Genomic DNA, 25,433 nt, shown 5'->3' with positions numbered 1-25,433 from the left:
ATCCTGCCAGTGGAGTCCTAATCTGCTTATGCCTGAAACCTGCTTTGACCTTGATCTTTAATACATGGGGATCAAGGTTGAAGAGTTGGTTTCTTATAGAAAATACTTTTGGAACTTTTCTGTGTAATAAACCACCCCAAAATGTAGTGATTTTAAATGACAATGAAATACTATTTTTCAAGATGCTGTAGGTTGGTGGCACAGTTCCTCTGCTGGTTTTTCCTGGGGCTCACTTATGTGGCTTCCCTCATCTTGGGAGCCAGCTGGGACAGAGGGCTCAAGATGGCCTCCCACACAAGATTGGCAGGTGGTGCTGTCTCTTGGCCTGGGTGCCTGGATTCTCCTCCACGTGGCCTCTCATCCTCCAGGAGGCTGCACAAGCTTCCTTACATAGCAGTCTCAAGGTTGCTTTCCAAGATGGCAAGAACAGAAGCCACAAGGCCTCTTTAGGCCAAGACTCAAGAATGTATATACAACATTAATGTCACTACATTCTATTTGTCAAAAGCCGGTCACAGGGCAGCCCAGAATGAAAAGATGGGGATGCTCTGCTCGTTGGGAGGAGCAGCAAAGACTTTATGGGCCTGTGTCATCTACTACATGCAGCAATGCAGCATCTCCTTGATGCAGATCCTGGGGTTACTCCTGGGAACTTGGCAGAAGTCCTGTACTTACTCTGCCCTCAAAGGGACAGAGTTAGGAATATAAATGTCTGACTGATATCCTTGAAGATGTCTCTTTTTGCCTGGAGATGGGAGAATTTGACCTGTCTCATCTATGAAGAAGAGTCTTATCTTGGCTGACCACAAATTTCAGGAAAACTAACCACTTACCTCTAAAAATGGCAAGATACTGCTCAAATTTTGGAATCATTTCTTGCAAGTGGTGATAACTTCATAAAGATTAATATTTTACACCTAAGAATGTGAAGTAACTAAAATAGCATTATCATTGTACTAGTCCACTCTCACACTGCTAATACAGACGTACCCAAGACTGGGTAATTTATAAAGGAAAGTGGTTTAATGGATTCACAGTTCCAGATGCCTGGGGAGGCCTCACAGTCATGGCAGAAGGCAAAGGAGGAGCAAAGGCACATCTTACATGGTGGCAGGCAAGAGAGTGTGTGCAGGGGAACTGTTGTTTATAAAACCACCAGATCTCATAAGACTTATTCACTACCACGAGAACAGTATGGGGGAAACAGCCTCTATGATTCAACTATCTCCACCTGGTCACGCCCTTGACCTGTGGGGATTATTACAATTCAGGGTGAGATTTAGGTGGGGACACAGCCAAACCATATCAATCATAAAACTGCATTTCTAAAAGACAGCCTGAGAAGAATTCAGAGGTGAGAAAGGGAAGCTTTTATCATTCATAGAAAGTTGAGCCATTTCCCCCCAAATATAGTCTTTTCTCTGCCCCAACAGTTTGTAGCGAGTATGGTGCAGTGAATTCCCTGGTCATCCCCTTCCACTCAGACATGAGGGAGCGTTTTCCATAGCATCCCTTAGCACAGTCAGGGAAAGGGATGTGGTGGTGAGTTCACCCAGCCCCTCATTCGAGGCTCACAGCCATGCTTCCAGGGAGGAATTAGCATCGCACAGCCAAGGAAATGGAGTTCTGAGAGGTTAGGAAATTGTGCAAGGTCTCACAGCTTGTAATTATTGGAACTGGAATTTACGCTCCATTTCAGGTCTTTCTGAAGCTAAACTCACCACTACCACTTCATTTCCCAAGAGGATGTGCACAAAGGCTCTGCCAGATTGATCATGACTTGGATGAAAGAATATAAGAAAACAAGGACTTAAGAGAAAAGAAGCACAGAGAGTTAAGTATTGGGGGGAATTCTTGAGATGGCCTAGAAGCACAGTGTTACTTAATCCCTACCCAAATAAGAAAGGTCCAACAAAGAAAAATTAACAAAGTAAAGGTGAGTGCAGCAGAGAGAGAGAGGACTGCAGGCTGAAAATGTGTGCTCTGGCCTTCAACAAAGTTTCCTTAACCAAAAGGTGTTTCACATTGGCCAAGAAGGAGTTCAAAACACTCTCTGGTGTGCTGTCCAGGCCAGCCTTGGCTTTCCAGCCAAGTGTGTGATATGGCTAGGGGAGTTTAGGGCGACCCTGGGAAAAGCTATTGGCTGATGGATTAATTCTGTTCTCTCTGGCATTGTATAGGAAATCAATTGTCTTTTCAAGTAAGACCCTGTGCTTTGCAGGGTACATATCACATATACATATATATCTGTGAAAAATCTATCAAGATATTCATTTTGTCTTGTATTCACTCTTTCAAAAGAGAAAAACTGAGATGAGGAGGAGTGAGGGGTGCCCTCCCACAGAACCCCAGGAGGGAGCAGAGCTTTGGGTAGGTGTCTAGGGGGCTGTCTAGGGACTGATCTCCAGTGTTGAAGCCCAGCCTGGCGCTGAGCTCCATACCTTGAGAAGTGGGGTATTTATATGCATTTTGGGCCTGTCCTGGGTGTGTTAGTTACTGACTCATGATAAAGGAAGAGCTCACTCAACAGTGGGCTTAGTCAAAGGTGTGATAGAATTCATGTCTCGAGGCCAGTGTGGTAGCTCACGCCTGTAATCCCAGCACTCTGGGAGGCCGAGGCGGGTGGATCACCCAAGGTCAGGAGTTCGAGACGAGCTTGGACAACATGGTGAAACCCTGTCTCCACTAACAATACCAAAATTAGCCGGGTGTGGTAGCAGGTGCCTGTAATCCCAGCTACTCGGGAGGCTGCGGCGGGAGAATTGCTTGAACCTGGGAGGCGGCGGTTGCACCAGCCTGGGCAATAAGAGCGAAACTCTATCTCAAAAAAAAAAAAAAAAAAAAAAAGAATCCATGGAATGTGATGGAGGAAAGGAGCCTACAAATACTGATGCCAGATGTTCTGTTAGTCAGATAGATAAGGACTGGAAACTGGATTTATCTGACCTAGAAGAAAGGAAGTAGCACATCTCTCATACTCAAGTGCGGGGCTAATTCATACTTAGTATATACATTTACGGAAATACACTTTCTTGCAGTATTTTCCGGTTACTGCATGCTCTTCAATCTTACTTCTCCTCCTAAGTTCTTGGGGAAGCAGAGATCATTTTTTATACTTTCATCTTCCTTAGTTCTAGGTTCACAATAGCTGCCATAACAGATATATGTTGCTTTTGATGGTTGCATCATATCAGAAGCTTATTAAAGCTTATTAAAAGAGTCTTAATTTCCTAACTATTTTAACAAGAGGAACCAATACAACGGCAGAGTTGAGGGAAACCCTGCTTGTGCCAGAAGCTGGCATGTGTATCTCAAACCTAATATGTATTTAGGGTGGCAAGTGTCTTGATGCTCATTCTGGGGAGAAGCCAGCTGACTTACCCAGCTGCCGTGTCTCTGTGAATCTCGTGATCACAGGGAGAGATTTTGTCCAGTGTTTGCCTTTAGAAAACACACTGCCCTGTTAGCAATCTCTTCCCAGTCCCTTCTTCCATGGCAGCTACGTCTGATGATCCCATTCTGCTGAAACCAGTACCCATTCCCTTCTAGATTAAGATTCGGGGGAGAACTTCCTTTGCCATGTAAGGGCAATATGCGCTCAATTACATTTGCAGTTAGACCGACATGTTCAATGTCTCTCTATAGGGCTGATGGGACTGGCTGCGGCTGCTTCCATTTATATAAAGGGGATGATGAATTGCTCAGGTGGGTGCGGGCAGATCACAACTCCTCAGGTTTTCAGAGGCCACAGTTTCACAGCCAGCACTGAGAAGTTGCAGCTGTCAAACTGCGCCACTCAGGGTGATAACCTGCGTTCTCCTTATTCTCCAGTGTGAGTGAGCGTGTATGTGCGTGTGAGCCCACAGTCCCTTCCCTGCCTGCTTAGAAAGTACTTAATAGGTGGCAATCTAGAATTCCGAAGACAAAGGTTTGTAACAAGTTCATAGAGGCTGAATGTTTCTTTAACAGAGCTGATGCTATCAGACAGGAAAGCCTGGGCTTTCTCATTTGTGAAATGGGAAAGTAGGATAGTTTAGTTATCAGGCTACGTTCTTGAAAAAAAAAATTGTTAAAGTCCTAAATACATAATATACATTTATTATAGAAAATTTAGGAGAACCAAAAAATACAAAAGAAAAAATCACTTATAACTCTCTAACTTTAATGTTTGTATGTAACATTAAAATAAATACTGGATATATAACCTAGGCAGAGTATATAATGTGATATGATTTTTAATAAAGTATAAAACATGTTGAATTAAATATAATACGTGATATGTAACTACTATAAAATATTATATTGCATTAAATATTTCACCCACAAAATTGGAATATATATAGTATATTACAACTTAAATGGTATATATTTTCAGACTCTTAAAAGTGAATGAGTAAGTGATTGATGAAAGAATAAATAAATGAACTCATACATTAATGGACAAGTGTATAGACACGTTAATTTTTCTTCTGGCAGGGGAGGACTTACAAGTTTTCTAAAAATTTTAAATGAAAGGAAATCTGAGAGATTTAGAGTAACTTCCTTATAATGGGATAATATTCCCTTCTTCCTGACCCTGTCCCTATAACACACACGCGCGCGCGCACACACACACACACACACACACACCCATCACCACATATTGTTCCCTAATCATATAAATCATTCACGTGGAAAGCTCTCATGTATTCCAGAGATTTCAACATCGTTTATGTTGGGCTGAATTTTAGGTGTTATCTTTTTTCCTCCTTTTTTCTTTTCGGCGTCCAAATATTTCTCTTTAGAGATAAGCTATGATTCAACAAATAGAGCTTCAAATAAAAACCTGCCCAGTTCTTCTAAGGTCAACTGCCTGTGACTCAAGCCGATGCTAAATTGTTTTGAGACTTGAGCTGTACTCCTCAGCCTTCCAAACACTGCAGAAAGAGGAAAAATGGAAAAACAGACGTAAGTCAGAAAAGATGGGAGAAGAGTAAATCAAATCTCATTTCCCTCTGCTCCAGTTTTGTTTAGAGGTGAAGAAGAGGGTTCTGATGTCAGAGAGATTTGACTTGAATCCTGGCATTGCCACACTTAGCCATGTGACCTTGAACATTTATTTATTTTGGCCTCTGAAACTTCTAGTTTTCTCATTGATAAGATGGGGATAAATAGCACTACTTTATTTTATAAGATCAGTGTGAGGATTAAACAAGATAACATGTACAGTACTTAGAACAAGGACTTTTAAAGACTAGGTGCTAAATACTAAGCAACTATAATTTTAATATTATTATTTTTAGGTCTTTCTTAATGTTGATGTTGTTAGGCTAGCCTTGACCTTGAAACTAAAGAACTGTAGAGGGAGCCACAAAATTCACTGTAAATTTCGTTCTCAAAACTATTTAAATGTTTTTCTTGCATCTTTAAAATGAATACTAACATGGATCGTATCTCCGAGGGGCTGGTGGGAAGCAGTCAATTTCCTGCTCATAAAAGGAACCTAATACGGTTGAAAAAAAATGAAAACCCACTCAGACCTTCCTAGGATAACTATAGCATGCCACAATCCATAGTGCTATATTGTCTCTTGATTTCAGTACCCTATCCAGATTATAAGTTAAGGCCTCTGACCTCAGTTGGAGAATTACCCCATGCAGTTAATATTGCTTCTTGAGAGTGGCGGTAAATGAAAATCCAGTTCTGTTAAAGATTCAGTTGCAAAGAAGCATGTCAAAGCCGATGAGGTATGATGCTGTCATGGGATTGGGGTTTAGCACCATGAAACTGATCATCCATGAGTCATTTTTTGGCTCCAATATGGGGGCACCTCCAGGGAACAATAATGGGATTTGCAAGTATCCTGGCAGCCATCTGATTGCTGTGTGTTCTGCCCAAACTGTGAGATGAGGACAAATGAACCCAAGAGGGAATTGCATTTCATGGATTAATTCTTTCTGGCATTTTCAAGGTATCAGGGCTTGAGAGAACACTGTGTTGATCAGCATTTGGCATTAAACAGGGTGGGGACGAGAAGACAGGAGAACGTATGATGTTTCCCTTCCAGCTGGCCCAGAGGGCTCACCAGCAGTTGGTGAGAGAGGCTGGGGAACAAGAGTAGTGGGGAAAAAGAGAAATCTCTGAAGAGTTGACAGGGATATGAACACACAGTAGAGCCAACGACGAAAGAGACTGAGGTCAGCACCCTGAGCATGTCCATTGCCAGGGCTCCTGTGAAATGTGGTCTGCAGCATCTCACCAATCCATCTGCAGCAAATGAGGCTCCAGTTTCCCTGTGGACTGCATTGAATCTGAACTGAATGTGGCAGTGCATTCTCTTTGCTCAGTTGTCCTCCTTCTTGTGTGTGTACACTGTCTCATTGGCCATCTTGGTTTTCTGTCTTCAGCCTTGGTTACAGAGGCTCCAATGTACTTTTGTCAGTGTGACTCTTCCCTCTTCCCACAGTGGGCACAACAAAGTCCCCTGGGTTCTGTCCTTTCCTAACACTGTCATAGGAATTACGAATGGGATGAGTTCATTGCTTGAATAGGAGAGCTGTTTCTTCACGGACATACATGTATCTATTAGCACTCTAGTGGCATGTTCATTGACAGGAAATGACATATGCATTGAAGAAGAATGGCCGATCAGTCAGATAGACATCCTCTAAGTCTGGTGTGAGAGCCCCTGATTTCTACCAGGGCTTTCCATCTCTGGATCTGTTTCTGGAGGCAGTTGGTTAAGCTTTTTCTCAATTGTACCTTTATTGCTGGTTGTTTGGTATTGTTTGTGCTTGTTTTTGTATATGTGAGTGGAAAGATAGATAAATATAAACATAAATATATGTACTAGTGAGGGCTCTCCAGAAGGATAGACCAAATAGGATATAATTATATATAAAAGGGAGTTTATTAGGGAGAATTGGCTCACATAATTACAAATTGAAGCCCCATAATAGGCTGCCTGCAAGCTGGGGAAAGAGAAAAGCCAGTAGTGGCTCAGTCCAAGCCTGAAAGCCTCAAAACTTGGGAAGCCGACAGTGCAGCCTTCAGTCTGTGGCTGAAGGCCCAAAGGTCCCTGGGCAGCCGTCAGTGCCAGTTCCAGAGTCCTAAGGCCAAATAACCTGGAGTCTGATGTCCAACAGAAGGAGGAGTGGAAGCAAGCGTCTGGCATGGGAAGAAGAAAGAGAACCAGAAGACTCAGCAGGCACACTTATCCATCTTCTTCCACCCACCCTGTTCTAGCTGCACTGGCAGCTGACTGGATGGTGCCCATCCACATTACGCACCCTCTCCCTCTCCCAGTCCACTGACTCGAATGTCAATCTCCTTTGGCAACACCCTCACAAACACCCAGAAACAATACTTCACCAGCCCTCTAGGTGTCCCTCAACCCAGTCAAGTTGACACCTCAAATTAACCATCCCAAAGTATATGTAGTTTCTTTAGCTGTAAACAAAATTTCTACTTCTTGGTTGTTTTGAGGCTTAAAGAGATACGGATGTAAAATCTTCCAAGCACAATGTTTGGTGCATAAGAGTCACTCAGTAAATACATGATGACTGAGTTAATATTTCTATGCACAAAGGGACATGTGCTCAAGCCACCCCTGACTTACAAACCCTCAGTTGAGCTCAGTCCTTGCACATGAATATGATGATGACTGTAGAGGTCCAGCCTCTTCCTTTGGCCTTACCTGTTGCTGCTGCCTACAGTCCTGGCCACCTTGCAGCCCTTCCATCTGGTTTCATGGAACTACTGGAATGTCAAGAACTACTGGAGGGTGGGGTGGCTTACCTCCTTTTACTCAACATGGGAGGGTGAGATCCCCTCTTCCTGCTGGGGCAACATTGGGAATGGATAATTTCCTGGCAATCTGACTTGCTCCTTGAAGTAAATTTTCCCAGGGAACAATGTTTTACACGGTAGTTGATATCTTAGAGCAGCCTGCAAAAGAATCTTGTATGAGTCAGGGAGGAAACACGTGACACACTCAAATTGGGTAATTTAAGAGAGTTTAATAAAGGGATTGTTTATAGAGATGTTGGCAGTATGTAGAGAAATCACAAGGGATGATGCAGTCACATGGAGAATGGCAATGGGAAACCTCAGGTGCCACGCTGGGCCTCAAGAGGCAATGAGAGGAATAGTTATCAAAACTTGGAGCAGGGAGCTGTGTGGGTACGGCCACCAGCCAGACCATTTTCAGTGGAGAGACACAGCCAGCTTGTGCTAAGTGAGCAGGGAGCCAGGGAGTCAACATCCAAACCTCCATCTTCCCCGACCATTGGGTGAACCCAACCAGAAGCCAGAGAACAAAGTGGCCAGTGAGTGCAGACCATTCAGATCAGCCTTTTGGGTGGAGCAGGATGAAAGAGGGCAGACTGGGGATCTGCAATCATGAAATGGTTTTCTAAAAGGTCTTAGAACCTGTAAACCAAAAATAAAATTCTAAGCCCCTCAACTGACTTAATGGACCCTCCTCTCAGCCAAGGGGACCCATTGAAACCTGAAAAACCAGTTCAGACCCTGATGGGAAGGGGGTGTCAGACATATCTCATTATGGTCTCTTCCCTTTGGAGTTCAGGCATAACTGACCAGCATTAACATTAAAGCAAAGATCCTAAGACCGACAGAACAGACTCTTTGGAGCAGCAAGGTACCAAATTCCAACCTGACTCTAGGATAGCATCACATCTATCGCTGCCTAGATGGCAGGGCCTTGAAATAAATCAAAGTGTTTTAGCTATATATTTCTTTGATGTGTTTTTGTCAAAGAAATATGCAAAGCTGTCTCTTGTGGGGGAAATTTACATTCTATAGAGAATCCCCTTTCCTTTCCAGGTCTTTTTCTGATCCTGAAGAGATTGGCTGAGAGCCCAGCACCTTTTAAAGGTCTAAATAGGAAACATTTGCCATCTATTGCCTCTAAGGGCAGCCACCTATAAGACTTCATCTACAAAATAAGAACCTTGGTCTCCACAATCCCTTTTCTTAACCCAGACACTCCTTTCTATTGATTCCAAGTCTTTAGATATAACTTAATTATTTCAACCAATAGCCAACCAGAAAAATATTTGAATCCACCTATAAAACCCCCTGTAAGCCCACCTCCACCGACAATTTAAATTATCCCACCTTTCCAGAGGGAACCAACGTATATCTCACATTTATTGACTGACGCCTTAGGTTTCACTAAAACGTATAAAACCAAGCTGTAGCCCCACCACCTTGGGCACATGTTCGTAGGCCCTCCAGAGGCTGTGCCACGGGTCATGATTCATAACCTTGGCAAAATAAACTTCTACATTAATTGAGACATCCTTTGGTTTACAAACCCAACCACCCTGTGTGATATTGTTCCTGAAGGAAAATGCATTCCAAGTTCCACTGCCCATTTGTAATGCACGTAGTCTCTCTCCTGCTCATGTGCATCTATGTTCTGTGTGCACACTTACACATATATTTGAGGATACTGATGCATATAGGTTAGTGTAATTAGAATCAGCATTCAATTTTGAGAGTGAAGGGGGTACTATTATTAATTATTCTGGTTAACAGGTAAACTGGCACTTTTCTGGGCAAACTGGGGCATACGACACCCTAACTGAAAAGCAACAAGATGGATTTCATAAGTGACAAACGAATCTTAATCTTGTTACTTTATAATCATCTGTATTTAAGATACATGTCATGTACGCATGACCAGCAGAGAATAGGTGTACCTGCAAGGTGCAATTGGAGAATATGCCAGTTAAAAGAAGAAAGGTCTCGTATGTCAAATAATCACCATGCTTGCCCTGCCCCACACCTCAAATGTCCCTGTTAGCACGTTTTTCCTTTGCATCGATGTATTTTCTCCCATATAAATATAGATCTCCCTAAGAAAGATTTGTTTTAGGCTGCTTTTGCTATTGATACTGTACTGATCACAGATTTTTCAAGTTCTGACCGTCCTGAAGACGGCTTCCTGTGGGAAGAGGACACATAGGAAGACCCTCTGATGAAGAGAAATGGCTGAAAGGCCTTGGTTCCTGGCTAGGAAACAGTCTTCAAGTCAGAGTGTCTAGACTCTAAGCTACCTCGTTTGCCATCTGGCCCCTGGTGCAGACCCAGCCCCACATCTATCTCTATCTGACTTACTGTCACAAACCTTCTTTTAGAGCCAAGCAAAGCTGCATTTATTGGTTGTCAGCCGTACCCCATGGGTCATACTCAAGATGGTTTCAAACAGAATTCAGATATGAAATTAAAGTACATGGAATCCCACACTAAAAGAGCTATTCCTGTAACAGACTTTGCTAATTGCCTGGTGAGCCTCAACTTACTGAGGTAAATACCTCCTTATCAGAGGAAGTGACTCTATGCCCAGCTCAGGAGTAAATCTAGGTTGGTCTAAAGCATGATGATAATTTCATTCTCTTGTATTGGCTTACAAAAGGCTATGAGACAAGTTCTAGCCAATGACCTATGAGAGGAAGTACCCTGTCTTCTGAAAGGGATTTTTAATTTCATAAGCCTGCTTCTTCAGTCAAGTGGAGACGACGATTTTGCTCAACCAAAATTATCTCCTGCCTCAGCCTCTGGGAAAATTTTCATGACACAATTTTGTACTTTTTATAATGAGTGATGGTGTGCTGCTGGCCCCTCTTCCTGGACCTTTTAGTTTTCCTTTATCGCTCTTCAGCCATTAAACTTTTCCTCATCACAAGCCTCACAGATTTATGTTACAAACACAAGCAAGTCTTTGCTATCCTAAGACAAAACCTGTGACCCTGCTGCATCACCAAGCCACTCTGCTTGATCCTTCCCGGTGCCACCCGCCTCCTTGCTGAAGCTGGCTGTGTTCTGCATGTTTTCTCGCTTCCCACAGCTCCTTGGATGTGTACATCTGTGTTGATGCTCCACGGAAACTTCTCTCATAAAAATCGACTAACCACCTCTTACGGATGTCAATCACTTTTATTCAAGCCTATCATTACTATCCTCGAAGTTACTGCACCGTCCCTTCTGATTTCCCTCATCTTGCCTACATCTTTGTGAACAATCTCTTTGTTAAATTCTCCGAGGCTACCCAATTTTTTTTTTTTTTTTTTTTTTTTTTTTGAGACGGAGTCTCGCTCTGCTGCCCAGGCTGGAGTGCAGTGGCACGATCTCAGCTCACTGCAACCTCCACCTCCTGGGTTCAAGCAAGTCTTCTACATTAGCCCCCCGAATAGCTGGGACTACAGGCGTGTGCCACCATGCCCGGATAATTTTTGTATTTTTAGTAGAGACGGGGTTTCACCATATTGGCCAGGCTGGTCTCAAACTCCTGACATTGTGATCCGCCCACCTTGGCCTCCCAAAGTGCTGGGATTACAGGCGTGAGCCACCACGCCTGGCTTAGGCTGCCCAATTTGAGTGTGCTGTGTGTTTCCTCCCTGACTCATACAATAGGCTTTGGGCACTGGTCCAAAAAACTGACACTGTCCCGTGGGAAAACTCATTCTTCTTACACTTTCTTTCCTCCCTTCACTTCCACATCATCATTCTCATTCAGGTGTTTTCCTCTGTCTCCTCCCTCCAGTCGCTCACTGGCTCAGGTTCTTCCACGTACACCTCAACCTTGGTATTTCCCAGGTCTCTGCCCTCTGCCGTTTCTCTCCAGCCTGTCTTTCGGGTTCTCATCTACCTGCAGTTTCCACCTTAGGCTCCATGGTCAGATCTGTCAGATGCTCTCTTCTTCACTTCTGCTGGGGGTGCAGAGAAACCTCAAACATAAGGAGTCCTCGGTTAGACATGATCTCTGTGTTCTGTCCTGTTCTCCATCTCAGACAGTGACCCTGCCATTCACCCAGTCACCCATGCTGAAGCCATTGGAGTCACCCAAGAGCCTCTTTCCACAACTCCCCTGTGGGGTCCTCCCAGTTCCTGTCCCTTCCGCTCCTGGAGTCTCTGCTCCTATCCATCCCTCTCAGTGTCTCTCCTCTCACTCCCTCAGTGGGAGCCCTTCTCTTTCATACAGCCTGCTTTTCAGACTCCTAAGTGGCTCCCGCTCTTGTCCATTCTCCAAATGGCCACCACTGTAGCTTTCAAAAATAAATTGGATGGTGTCTCCTCCTTTAAAATGTCAGATGCCTTCTTATTGCTGATGGAAGTCTCACCACTCAGCATCGCACGCCAGGCTCTCCGCAGTTGACTTGGGCTACTTTTTCGGATTTGTTACCATTACCCTCTTTTATTCATCAAAAATGCTAGCCATAAAGAAGTCCTAGTTGTCCCTTGAGCATACGGTGCAGTATTTCATGGGGGAACTTTTAAATGGGCAAATCATTTCGGGAATGTTCTTCCCAAGCGTCTCTTCCTGCTTAATTTTCAAGGTCAGATTTAAAGTGCTCTGGACTCCATAGGTGATGGGATAAAATATACATGTTAGGAACTAGGGATTATTAGTTAAAATTCTGCCGAACTTAATTCCCATTTAGGTAATGGCTTTGCTACCATGTCCTCGATGGCTGATCCAGTCCTGGTCCGGAGGAAGGGCTCAGTAACTTCTAGCTGAATAAATGCAATCTTATTTCCCTAGGCATCACTGATCTCCCTATCTGCCTGCATCTGAGCCTCCTGCACCATCATAGATCCCCTCAGTGGGCACTACTCTTATTTGTGATGTTTCCCTCACTGAGCTATGACCTCTGAAGATCAGGGACCCCAGTCATTCATCCCACAAACTGATATTAGCTCTAGTCAGTGCTAGGCATTGTCCTAGGGGATTAGGTTTTAGCGAGGCCCAAAACTGAGCAAGGTCTCTGCCTTTAGAGAGCTTACATTTTTAGCACTGGCAGACTCAGGAGCAGATTCAGTGAATAAACTGTGTGATATTAGAAGCCAGTGCTAGTAAAAACAAAGTAGAGCAGAGTTAGGAGTCATGGCTCCTGCCTGTGATCCCAGCTACTAGGGAGACAGAGGCAGGAGGATACGTTGGTCCCAGGAGTTGGAGGTTGCGGTAAGCTGTGATCACACCACTGCACTCTAACCTGGGGGACAGAATGAGACTCTGTCTTCTTAAAATAGCAAAGTAGAGCAGCAGAGGAAACGGGGGCCGGTGCAAAGGTTGGACCGTCAGGATACGTTTCAGAGGGAAGACACAGAGTAAAATTTGAAGGCAGTTGGGGATCATTTATTAAAATTCTGCTGAAATGTAGTCTCTATTTGGATAATATCAACCAAGGATTTGCCAAGGAGCTCTCTGAGTGGAGAACATTCCAGATAGAGGGGGCAGTTGAAGAAAGACCCCAAGGCAGACCGGTGCCTGGAACTTCTGGGAACACAGAGGAAGCTGAGCCTCTGGTATAGAACAAGTGAGTAAGGGACGGGAGCTGATGAGGGGAGTCAGAGAGGGGAAGAGCATGGGGCCTCAGGCAGGGTCCCATCTGTAAAATGCAGATGACCTCAGGGATGCTGTTTGAAGGTTAGATGAGATGATATACGAAAAGCACTTGGCACGGTCTAACACCGCAGCCTGTCCAACGGAAACATCATATGAGCCGCACAAGCAATCTTAAATTCCTAATAGTCACAATTTTAAAATGCCAAGAAATGATGAAATTAACTTAAATAATATTTCACTTAACTTTCTGTATATGTTTGCTATATATAAACACAACAGCATATATATATTTAACAACAAAATATTATCATTCTAATGTGTAATCAATGTAAACAATTATTAATAAGGTATTTTACATTCTTTTTAAAAACTAAAAACTTCAGAATCTGGTATGTGCTTTATTCTTATATCGCAATTCAACCAGTCACATTTTAAGCACTGCACAGCCAAGTGTGGCTAACAACTGCCCTATTGGACAGTGCAGGTCTGGGACATCAAAAATGCTTAAGAAACATTAAATATCATGAAAAATGACAGGAATTGGGAAATACGCTTGGTCCTGGTATTGAAGGAGGGAAAAATGGAAACTTTGGAGGCTTGTATCAAATAAAGGTCTGATGGCCTTGCCTGCTGGTTTTCCTCCTTGTCCCTTGGTATGGGATCCCAGAATTGCTCAACTTGAAGTGACCTAGAGATGCAGCCTAACAGGAAAGATCAGGTGCCAGCCTGTGGGTGACTTGGGGAGGCAAGAATGTGAGTCCTCTGCCTCCCAGGGTTCCTTTGCCACTTCTGTGAGTCCTCTGTCTCCCGGGGTTCCTCTGCCACCTCTGTTCCAGCTCCTATTGCAACTCATATCTCACTACACTGTGAATCACTTCATCCAAGTCTCTGCTTGGCCTAAGGTCACACCCAGAATTTCCACCCTGGGAGTTTCTCCACTGAAGGTGTCTGATTTCAAGATCTGGGTTGTGTTTTCAAACAACACTTCAGCACCTTTGAAAGTGAGGTCATGGCAAGAGTGATGGTATTAACTCCAGCACTGGTACCAGTGGATGGATGGCGAGAGCTCAGACTCCCCGCAAGCTGGCTGCTCAGAGAGGGACACCAGGGAAGGCTCCACCTATTAGCTGTGTTTTTCCAACTAAAGATTTAATTAAGCCACTGCTGTGTCAATATTCTTAGCATGCCACCCACCTCTTCCCTTGGATGAAAACATTGTTGGGTTGCCAAGCACGGATTCAGAGGGGAATTGAATCTCGCTAGAGGGAAAACAGTATAGAGATGCAACCTATAGTCCCTCCATGGAAGGGCCATTTAGTGTGGGCTTCTGGTTGCTTTGTGGTTTCTGCAGGCTGTGCACACAGCTGCACTCCAGACCTGGAACAGGGCCTCAAACCTTTCAAAGGGCTCCTATGAAATTACTTGACTTCCTTTTTCTCTTCTGCCAGCTTCTGTCTTTCTCTCAGGAAAGAGTGTCCAGTGGACAAGCTGGGTTTCCCACCCTGGTTCCCTAAAACCGTAATTGTTAGTCTTTCTGTTCGAACGGCTCTTTATTATAACAGTGCTGCTTTTGCTGTTGTGTTTTGAGCACCTGTCTTATGACTTGAACCTTGTATCTGTCATTTCTTATCTTCTTCAAGCCTGCAAGGGAGGTGGCATTACTATCTTTATTTTAAATGGTTGAGCAAATAGAAGGATTGAGAGGTTAGGTAACTCGCTCAAGGTCACTAAGTCTCAGACTTGGGATTTGACGTGAGTATGCTACTTTCTAAAAAAAAATAGTAATAACAATAAAAAACAATAAGTGGCAATACACAATGAGCACCCAGTGAAAGGAAGCATCATTATTACACAAATTGGATAAATGTATAATTTATGTTGGCACCTCACTCTTCCTGTTGCTGGGCCAGAAGTGCTGTTATTGCACAGACTTGCTTTGCATTTTAATAGATAATAATGGATTCCCAAAGAAGCAGTGTCTTCTTCTGGTGCTACTGATTCTTAAGTGACGGACGGCCAAGTTTTGAGGGAATGAGGCAGGGTAGGAGCTTACATTTGCAAAGAAAGGGTGAGAAGAAAGAGTGGCATGGGATTCCAGATAGGAAGAGTTCAAAGATTGATTTCCTCCCTTTAATTTTGTGTGTGGCCCATTGTGGCAGAGATGATTCCTGCTTCCTGGATATTCCCTATGCCCCTCTCCATTTTCCAGCCTCCCTTGCAATTAGATGGGGTCATGTGACTTGTCCTAGTCAATTGAAGTGGGAGCACTGTGTATATCTTCCCAGCTAAGAGGGCATTTGTTTCCTCCCTCCCTTCCTTTTCCTACCTTAGCAATCTCAAAAAGCATGTGCTCCAAAAGCCTACAGGATGGAGGACAGCGGTCTGAATCCCTTTAGACTTTGATGCAATCAAGAAATAAGGCTTTATTGTATCATGCTACTGAGATTCAAGGGCTCATCTATTCCTGCAGCAGAGCCTGGCCCATTCTGAATGGTGCACCCATGACCCTTGATTGTCAAGCCCCTTCACCGTCAGCATTTTGTTCGTATGAGCCAGCTTCTATTTCTCAGAAGGCAGCAAAATGGTGCTTTGGCCAAGGTTTGCTACTCATAACCTATTCTTAACCCTGAAATGTGACCATCCTGAGATTCTTTTCCCAGAGGTAATGAGGTGTTGGCACCATTTCCTCTGCCTCTTTTGGCACAAAGCAGAGACAACCATCCCTCTAGGAGGACACAGACACTTGCAGATGAAAACTTCTTAGTCAGTCTCCAAGTTCTCTTGGTTTCTATGTCTTTGTCCTCTCCTGGTTTCCTTTCTACTTCATGGGGGAGTCCTCGAGTTCCTGCTGACTTCTCCCTCTCTTCTCCATATCTGAACTTTAGAGCACCCCCCAGAGTTATATCCTGGAACTCCTTCTCTTGGCACCCCAGGTGGTTCACCCGGTCCACGGCTTTAAACACCATCCCTATGCAGATGATTCCCATCTTCGCATCTCTATTTCTGATCAGGAGCCCAGAGGACCCATGTATTCAGTTGCTTCCCTGATAGCTCTACTCCCATAGACATTAAAAACTTAGCATGCCCATAAGGAGCCACTGATTTACCCATACCTCCTCCTTCTGTCTTTCTCAGAAGACTCCTATGCCATATCTCTGTTAATGATGCCACTCACAACTCAGTTGAGCAGATCTGAATCTAGGCCTCATCTGTGATTCCCCTCCTTACCTTACCTTCCATATCTAATCCATCATGAAGTCCTCTCAACTCTAGCTCCAAAACATATATCCTGAATTTTCCATGTCTTCCCACCTTTGCAGCTACCGACTCATCCAGACATTACGAAATCTCACAGGGACTAGGCCTCCCGTGTGGTGTGCCTGCTTTCAGCCACTATTTCCTTGCCTTGTTCTTTACATAGCAGCATGGGGTATTATTCAATAACATAAATCAGGTCACTGGATATCTAGTGGCTTTTCATGACACTTTAAATAATAATCTGCCATAAAGTATAGTTATATACCTTGACCTAGTGTTGGTTGCCTCTCTTTCCTCATCTCTTGCCCGTTTCCCTTTGGTCGCTGGACTCAACTCCATTGGCTTTCTTTTGGCTTCTCTAACACTATAAGCTTTCTCCTGCCTCAGGGCCTTTGCACTTGTTATTCCCTGTGCCCTCAGGACTTTACATGGCTAGATCCTTCTTGATGTTTAGGTTTTGAGTCAAATGTCACCTTCTCAAAGAGATCTCAAAGAGGCCACACTCAAAGTAAATCAGGCTGTGGATCCCCACTCTCTCTGATGGCCCTGCTTCCATGGCCATGGCCTCACCATGCTCATCATCTTCTGAAGTAGCAGTATTATTTATCTGTGTAATTATCATTATGTGGAGTAAGAATCTGTGTCATGAAAGCAACAACTTTGTCTTTTCACTGTTGTATCCCTACCTAGCATGTAGTTGATCAAAACAATACTTGTTGGAAGATGAATGAATGAAAGGAAGTACCTACTTGAGGTCAATTCCCTATAGTAGTCTAGACGTTTAACAGCTAGAAGACAGGGCTTCACCTAAGAAGTTCTGCCTTTACTTAGACCTGAACAAAAACAACCTCTATCCTGGACCTGTTGCTTTATAGGGCCTTACTCTGACCCTTCTGTGGGCTTGCTGCTCCCCATAGGATCAAGGGGCAAAAGGGATGTGTCCTCCCAGAGTGCAGTCTAGAAGGTGAGATGATCCTTCCAGAAATCCTTTCTAGAGTGCCTCCTTTCTAGACTCCAGAATTCCCTGTGCAAGGACCTCAAGCCCACTTCCACGGCCTACATAGGATCTTCCCCACATCTGTCCTCTCAAGGGCAGTCCAATGTTCACAACCCTAGGTGCCAGTTTCAACATGGAACTCCAAGAAATCTGCAAATTCCATGTTGGAAGTTGGCCTTCTAGGTCATGATGAAGGCAGGAGGATAGAAGATTATGTATCAGGCAGTTTGTGAGTTTGGTTTCTACATTCTAAGTATTTATGTGTGACCTCCATTGGGACTGTTTTCTAAGCCTACAAATGCTGTGGGCAGGCCTGCTTCAGCGTGCGGGGTGTAGATTCCTCTTGCATTTATGTGAGATCAGGTGGAGGTTGGTGAACTCTCCTCAGTCATCAAAGCAGAGGGGCCTCCCTAGGAAAGAGCCCCCAACTTCATAGGATGCAATAAACCAGGTTCCTTTCCCACTTTTGTATTTGCAACATCCCCTGCTTCCTCTCCCTATGATAATTTAGAGAAGTTATGGTAAAGAATTTGTGAACGAGCTACATTTCCCATAACAGGGGATTAAATAAACAAATTAAGATAATCTGTCCAAGGCAATGCTCTGTATATATTAAAACATTTTAGAAAAATCATTGGCAGCACTGCAATAATAACAATGATGACAGTGCCCACTTCTTGGGTGCTTGCCCCTGGCCAGGCAGTGTGCACAACCCTTCACATGCACAATCTTATTTAGGTCTCTCAACCAAATGGTGCTTTATTAGTTTGAGTTGTCAGTGAGGGAACCAAGCTTTAGAGAATTTAATTATCCGAGGGTGTGGGGACTAGAGAATTATTCTCTGAGTCGTTGGAACTGGACCATAGCTCCTCCTTGGAAGTGGAGTCTTCTAGAATTGCTGGAGCCCTTCCCCTAGGAGAAGCGAGCTCTGAACCCTTTGACTCTCATTTTGCTTTTCCCTTCCCTTGGTCTCTGAATATTCAACCTCTTTAAGCCTCGGTTTTTTCACCAGTGAAATGGGAATAGCAATTGTAGTGATGCCTATAATTATGAAGATTAGGTGGAATAAGCATGTAAGCTGGGAAGTGCTCATAAACCATACCCAGTAACGGTTGGTCCTGGCTCTTTCTGTAAGTCCCAGTTTTTCTTCTTTGATGCTGGTTGTCAGCTATTCAGCTCCTCCCAGGCATGCAGGGACCAGGAGTTGGGAAAAGTGGTTGTCCTCATCATTCCATCCCTGGGGGTGGGGACATGGCTGAGACCATCTGGAGCTTCCATACCTCCTGAGTGACCTCTTCCTCCTTTCAGCTCTCTGGCTTGGTGAGCTAAATGATTTGATTTCCTTTCCTGTTTTGAGTTGCCCATGAAGGCCCCTTCAGTATGACCAGGCTCCAGGAACAGGGTGAGTGAGGGGAGAGAAGAGAATGAAAAGTGAAGAAAAATGAAACAAAACATATATAAATTAGTATTCATAGAGAAAGGTCTGGAAAAATCTTACCCAAGAGATTAATAGTAATAATATTGGGGTTCTGGAAATATGGCTACTTTTGTTTTTTTTTCTTTAAACTTATATGCATTTTCTACTTTATTTACAGTAGACACTAATTTTGGTCATTAAAAAAAGGTATGCTTTTTTTTTTTTTTTTTTTTTTTTTAAGGTAAATAACCTGTGTGCTTGCTGTCACCGGAATGAGGGAAGGTAGAGACAGGGAGGTGGCCTCCTCTTGGGTAGTTTGTCTTGGGCACAAAAGACCCTACAGTGTAGAATGGAGAAGATGGAAGAGGAAATTGAGCATGAAGGCCGGGTGCGGTGGCTCACGCTTGTAATCCCAGCACTTTAGGGGGCCAAGGTGGGCAGATCATGAGGTCAGGAGATCGAGACCATCCTGGCTAACACTATGAAACCCCATCTCTACTAAAAATACAAAAAGTTAGCTGGGCGTGGTGGCGGGCACCTATAGTCCCAGCTACTCGTGAGACTGAGGCAGGAGAATAGCGTGAACCCCGGAGGCGGAGCTTGCAGTGAGCCAAGATGGCGCCACTGCACTCCAGCCTGGGTGACAGAGTGAGACTCCATCTCAAAAAAAAAGAAAGAAAGAAAGAAAGAAAGAAAGAAAGAAAGAAAGAAAGAAAGAAAGAAAGAAAGAAGAAAGAAAGAAAGAAAGAAAGAAAGAAAGAAAGAAAGAAAGAAAGAAAGAAAGAAAGAAAGAAAGAAAGAAAGAAAGAAAGAAAGAAAGAAAGAAAGAAAGAAAAAGAAAAAGAAAGAAAGAAATTGAATATGAAGAGGTGCTTGTTGGGAAGTGGGAGAAGGAGTGGAAAGCAGCTGAGCCCTTATGGATCAGGTACCGTGGGTCTTCCAGCAGGTAGGCTGGTAGGGTCCCAACACATACCAATAAATACAGCAGAATATCAACTAAAGAACTGCCTTCAGTGAAAGAACTAAAGTAAATCTGTTTTCTCCTGTAAAACAGTTTTCCCTCATGGTAAGTGAATCACTGCCAGGGACAGCATGGCACAGCTCACTATTGATTTCCCAGTGTAACAATATTATGAAGTGGAGCCTTTAAGAAGTGATTGGGTCATGAGGGCCCTCACGGATGGATTAATCTAGTCACGGATTAATAAATTAGTGGGTTATGGAGGGAATTAGTTAGTTATCATGAGAGTGGATCTGTTACAAAAGCCAATTTGGCTGTCTCTTGTGAGCTCCCTCACCATGTGATGCCTTGCACCACCTCAGGACTCTGCAGGGAGTCCCCACCAGCAAGAAGGTCCTCTCCAGATGCAGCTACTAAGTCTTGGACTTCCCAGCTTCCACAACTGTAAGACATATTTTTTTTTCTTTATAAATGCCCAGTCTTAAGTATTGAGTTATAGTGACAGAAAATGAACAAAGACCCCTACCCTCCACCCATTCTCCACACAGCATTCAGCATAATCTAATGATGTAAGCCAGGTCCTATCATGATTGCTAGTTACAACCCTTCTAATTGCACATGGAGTAAAATCCACAATCCACAGTGGTGTGGAAAGCTCTGACAATCCAGGCCCTGCTCATCTCTAACTGCACTTTACCTCATTCTCACCTTTGATCACTCAAGTTCAGCCATGCTGGCCTTCTTTTAGTTTCTCAAATGTGCACAATGATTCCCTGCCTCTGAGTCTCTGACTGTGCTACTCTTCTGCTTGGAAACGCTCTGCCCTCTTCCCCTCCTCATACTCCAGACCTCAGCTGAAGTATGACATCCTCAAAGGGGCCTTTTCTGATAACATGCCGGGCTCTAAGTCAGTCCTTTGTTAGTTTCCTTTGTAGCACTTATTGCAATTTGTAATTCTTTTATTAATACGTCCTTTTATTCAAATTCATTTATTGTCACTACTCCAAGAGCAAAGCCAAGTTTGCCTTGCTTACTGTAGTATCTATAGCACCTGTCACAGTGCCTGACATATAAGAAGTGTTCATAATATATTTGTTAAAGAAAAATATAAAATCATAGCGCCTAACATTGGTTTATTATTTTAGAATGAGTTTGCATATCTTCCCAATGAGTAAGTTTTTCTTCTCTGATTAGATCTTTATAAACAATTTCTTCTTCTTTTTGCCTAGAATTTTGCTTCCTTTTAGTATAAATACAAGAATTTGAGAGCTTGTTTGGCAGTAACTATACTGTTGGCTTATGTACTTTACTTTAGAAAGCATGCAGATGCTAAGTAAACTGCACAGGCCCAGAGATGTATATCCATGTGTCTTTAAAAAATAGAAATATGTTCTTTCTGATCTTCTTCTATGTTCACTGCTACAGAGAATCCCAAGTCAAGCAGATGAGTTAGCATCATTATTCTGAGCCTCGTGGTTTTTAATGAATGGCTCCAACTCTTTGTTCTAATAGACATAATCTGTATAAATTCGTTGGAATGGAACAATGCTGCAAGAGAAAGAAGGTTTTGAAGAATCTACTGGCAAGAGTCCATTTGCTGGTCAGCGATAAGTAACAGGTCACATGGTTTGTCCATATCCTGGAGGATGATGTCACGGAAGCTGAGGGATTTGCAGAAGAGTCTGACCCTGTATTAACCTCTTCATTTGCTTGGATAAACTTCAACCTGGCATTGCTTTCTTTACTTTGTATATTTCAAATTAGTTCTTCTAGGGGTGATGTAACCCAGAGAAACACAACTACAGGAGTTGTTCAGATGTACATTATTTCCCAAACACAAACAAATCCCCAAGTTTCCAAAAGTAGGGTTTTCCAGTGCTTCTAAATATAGAAGCACAGCCTCAACATTTCTTGGAGAATTTTCTGAAGTATAAGAAATTGTTAAGCTGTAAGAAAGGAAAGAATTAGAGAGTACAGTGCCTATAAAGGAGATGACTGAGTATATAACTATGAAAGAATTCTTCTAAGGCGAGAGACATCGTCTATCGTAAATTTACCATCTAAGACTTTCTTGAACTTTTTCAGATTTGCAAAGCATACACCATATTGGCTTCATTGATGCCAGATAATAAACCTTCATAAATCTGTGCCTGTGAACCCTCTGTTACATAATGTATCTACAGCTATGTCCAATCAGGCACTTATTAAATGCTTTTAATTGACACACCTTTAAAAGTTGGGGTAAAAATACCTTTTAGAAAGCTCAAGTAAGTGTTTTCTTAGCTTAGAAAATAGCCTGAAACTGGCCCTGTCCGCTACCTTGTACAAGAAACTCAACCCATTTTCCATATGTTAATGCAAAATGCAGTTTAAAACACAAGTTGCCACTGGCAGAAGAAAGCAAAGCAATGGCCCGCACAACCCATTTTCACTTTAGCCTTTGCTGAAGTTGGCCCAGGTTCAGCATGTCTACACTTATGCCACACACCTGTGGCCTGGGCTCCCACACCTCCCTAAGTTCCCAGGCATCCCTGGGATGGAGGCACAGAGAACACCCAGTTTCCCATTAAGCCTCCCCGGCCTTACCCGAAGGCCAGGCAGAGTCTTCCCCTGCTTGTCACCTAGTTGGGAACCTTTGGAGACAGCTCATCTTTGCATCTCCCCATCAAGGGCAGCAGTGATTTCGGTACCCAGAGGACTTAGCCTTTGGTTTGCATCTATCTGTCCTTCAGAGGAGGAGGATGCAGAGGCTGGCTTTGAGATTATTTGGAGCTGGTGATCACTGAGGTCTCTTTAAGCTGACTGAGCCAACTGCTGACTTAGTCAGTTAACCTAAATACCACTCTGAGTTTTCTTTTTTTATTTAAGAAAAATAGTGTCAGAGTACAGGATGGACTCCCCCAGCGGGAGAGCTGACACCACGTAAACGATTCATTAGCAGATGCTTTAGCTGAACCTCAGCTGTTTTCTCCAGTGACGTCGATGTGACGGAGATATTTGTTCAGGTGATGGGACTTGAGTGGGCCTTGGGCCAGACCTCCACCCCTAGGGGCCACCCTTCTAGCAATGAAAGGCAATAGAGTCTTCACACTGGCTGAATCCTGTGTTTTCTCAATCCCCCAAATCCGACAAACTTCTCTAAATTGTACTGCAAAGTTTTGGCAGCCAGAGCTCCCATTCGTCGCTGCCATCTCCCCACCACCCCAGAGGTGCTGAAGGCTGAGTGCAAGCCATCTGGGTGGAAATCTGTATTTGAAGGTCTGCACCGTGGTTAAATCTCCCTGCCTTTCTCTGTTGTGGTTGATCCCCCTGCTGAGGTGGGTTTGTTCATGAGTGTGCGGCAGTATTGAATGAGAGCAGCTCATCTCCAGGTGGCCGATGCCACATGTGTTTGCAATGGATTTTGCCAACTAACTCACTGATTATCTATCCCTAGTTAGGTATCGCAGAGGTCCAGAGATTTTTGAGGTTTCAAACTTCCCATTTTTTAAGGTTTCCAGTATTTTAAAAAATGAAGAAACACCTACAAATGGGTCTTTAAAAACACCTTATGATATGTTCTAAATGTTCAGTCTACTTGGTCTATTTCTGGAATTGTACGCTATCCCTAGCTAGAAATGACAACACAGACAAAATCAGAGCTCTCCTGATCTGAAGATTGGACCAACAGCTTCTCTAGCCTCAGCAGTTCCCTGCCGGCTCCTGAGCCTGCCTGTCCTCTGTAGACTCTGGCCTGTGGTCAAACCTGTTAGGGAATGGCCAGGTGCGGTGGCTTACGCCTGTAATCCCAGCACTTTGGGAGGCCAAGGCAGGCAGATCATGAGGTCAGGAGATCAAGACCATCTTAGCTAACATGGAGAAACCCTGTCTCTACCAAAAATACAAAAAATTAGCTGGGCATGGTGGCACGTGCCTGAGTCCCAGCTACTCAGGAGGCTGAGGCAGGAGAATCGCTCAAATCCAGGAGGTGGAAGTTGCGGTGAGTCGAGATCATGCCACTGTGCTCCAGCCTGGGCAACACGGCAAGATTCCATCTCAAAAAAAGAACAGCAAAAAAGCTTCCCAAACCTGTATCACCCAACTGAGAGGTACATGGAGGCCTACAAGATCAAAGAGGCCTCTTAGCCAGTAGTCGGGGTTTGACTGGTAAGGGTTGATGACTTTCCTGGTAAGTTTTAAACCCAGTGGTGGCAGCATTTTCCTCTTTATTTTGTTTTTGGAATTCCTGTCTGCTAGGGTAGCAGGGATGCCAGTGGCAATTCCATACCAAGTATTTGGTTTTTATTCCATAGCCTTTACCCACCACCCCATGCCTCTCAAGACTCCAGGAGAAGGGAAACATCTTTTCTTTGGGGATGACTCTTCATTAGAGCAAAGAATCCACCCCTTTGGTGGTCCTGAAATGTCATGATAGAGAGTGGTTCCAGGAGGGAATGGACAAATGTGCGTGGCAGAGGTGATGGAGCTCAACACACACTCCATCAACTGTCCTGCATGCCCAGCCCCCTGTGGTTAAGCAGATCATGTGACTAGCTCTGACCAATGGGCTGCAAGTGGAAATGGCATATGTCATTTCAGGGCTAAGGTATGGAAGAGTTGGTGTGTGACCCTTAATAGCTGTCTCTTCTCTTCCTGTGGGGTCTGGAGATGCTTGACATCATAGGGCCTGATTTCTAGAAAGCAAAACTCCTCTCCTGCCACACCTCTGAAGGTACAGCAGAGGGAGAAACAAACTTGTGCATGTTAAGCCATCCAGATTTCAGAGACCATTTGTTACCACTGCGTAGCCTAACCTATCCTGATTGATACAACATGTATTTTAACTATATCTTATTTAAACAATTACATTTGAAAGTATTTTAAACATTCTGATGTATGCATTATATTGCATATGTGTAAAATATAAGATTAGAAAGTTTTGATAGATAAAATTCTTTGGTGCAGGAAACAAAACACAGATTCGCATCTCTTTTTGTTTTTATGGTCTTTTAGGTTTTGCATGTATTAAACACAAGATGCTAAGATTGTTACCCAATGTGAGCAGCGGGTTTAGAAGCGTGTAAATCAAATTTTCTTGGCAGTGAGTGAATGAAGCCTGAGACCGTCTATGGTCTCAGGAAGCTCAGAAGAGTCGGGGAAAGGCCTGGAATAGGAATCAGGGGATGTATGGGCCACGGGATATCCAGGATCACTCTCTCTCTCTCTCTTTTTTTTTTTTTTTTTTTTGAGACGTAGTCTCCTCTGCCACCAGGCTGGAGTGCAGTGGCTCAATCTCAGCTCACTGCAACCTCCAACTCCCAGGTTCAAGCAATTCTCCTGCCTCAGCTTCCCAAGTAGCTGTGATTACAGGTTCGTGCCACCATGCCCAGCTAATTTTTGTATTTTTAGTAGAGACGGGGTTTCACCATGTTGGCCAGGATGGTCTCGATCTCTTGACCTCATGAGAGGA

The sequence above is a fragment of the Macaca nemestrina genome, chromosome 14 (assembly GCF_043159975.1).
Source record: "Macaca nemestrina isolate mMacNem1 chromosome 14, mMacNem.hap1, whole genome shotgun sequence".
Classification (NCBI taxonomy): Eukaryota; Metazoa; Chordata; class Mammalia; order Primates; family Cercopithecidae; genus Macaca; species Macaca nemestrina.
This window is presented reverse-complemented; position numbering follows the sequence as displayed.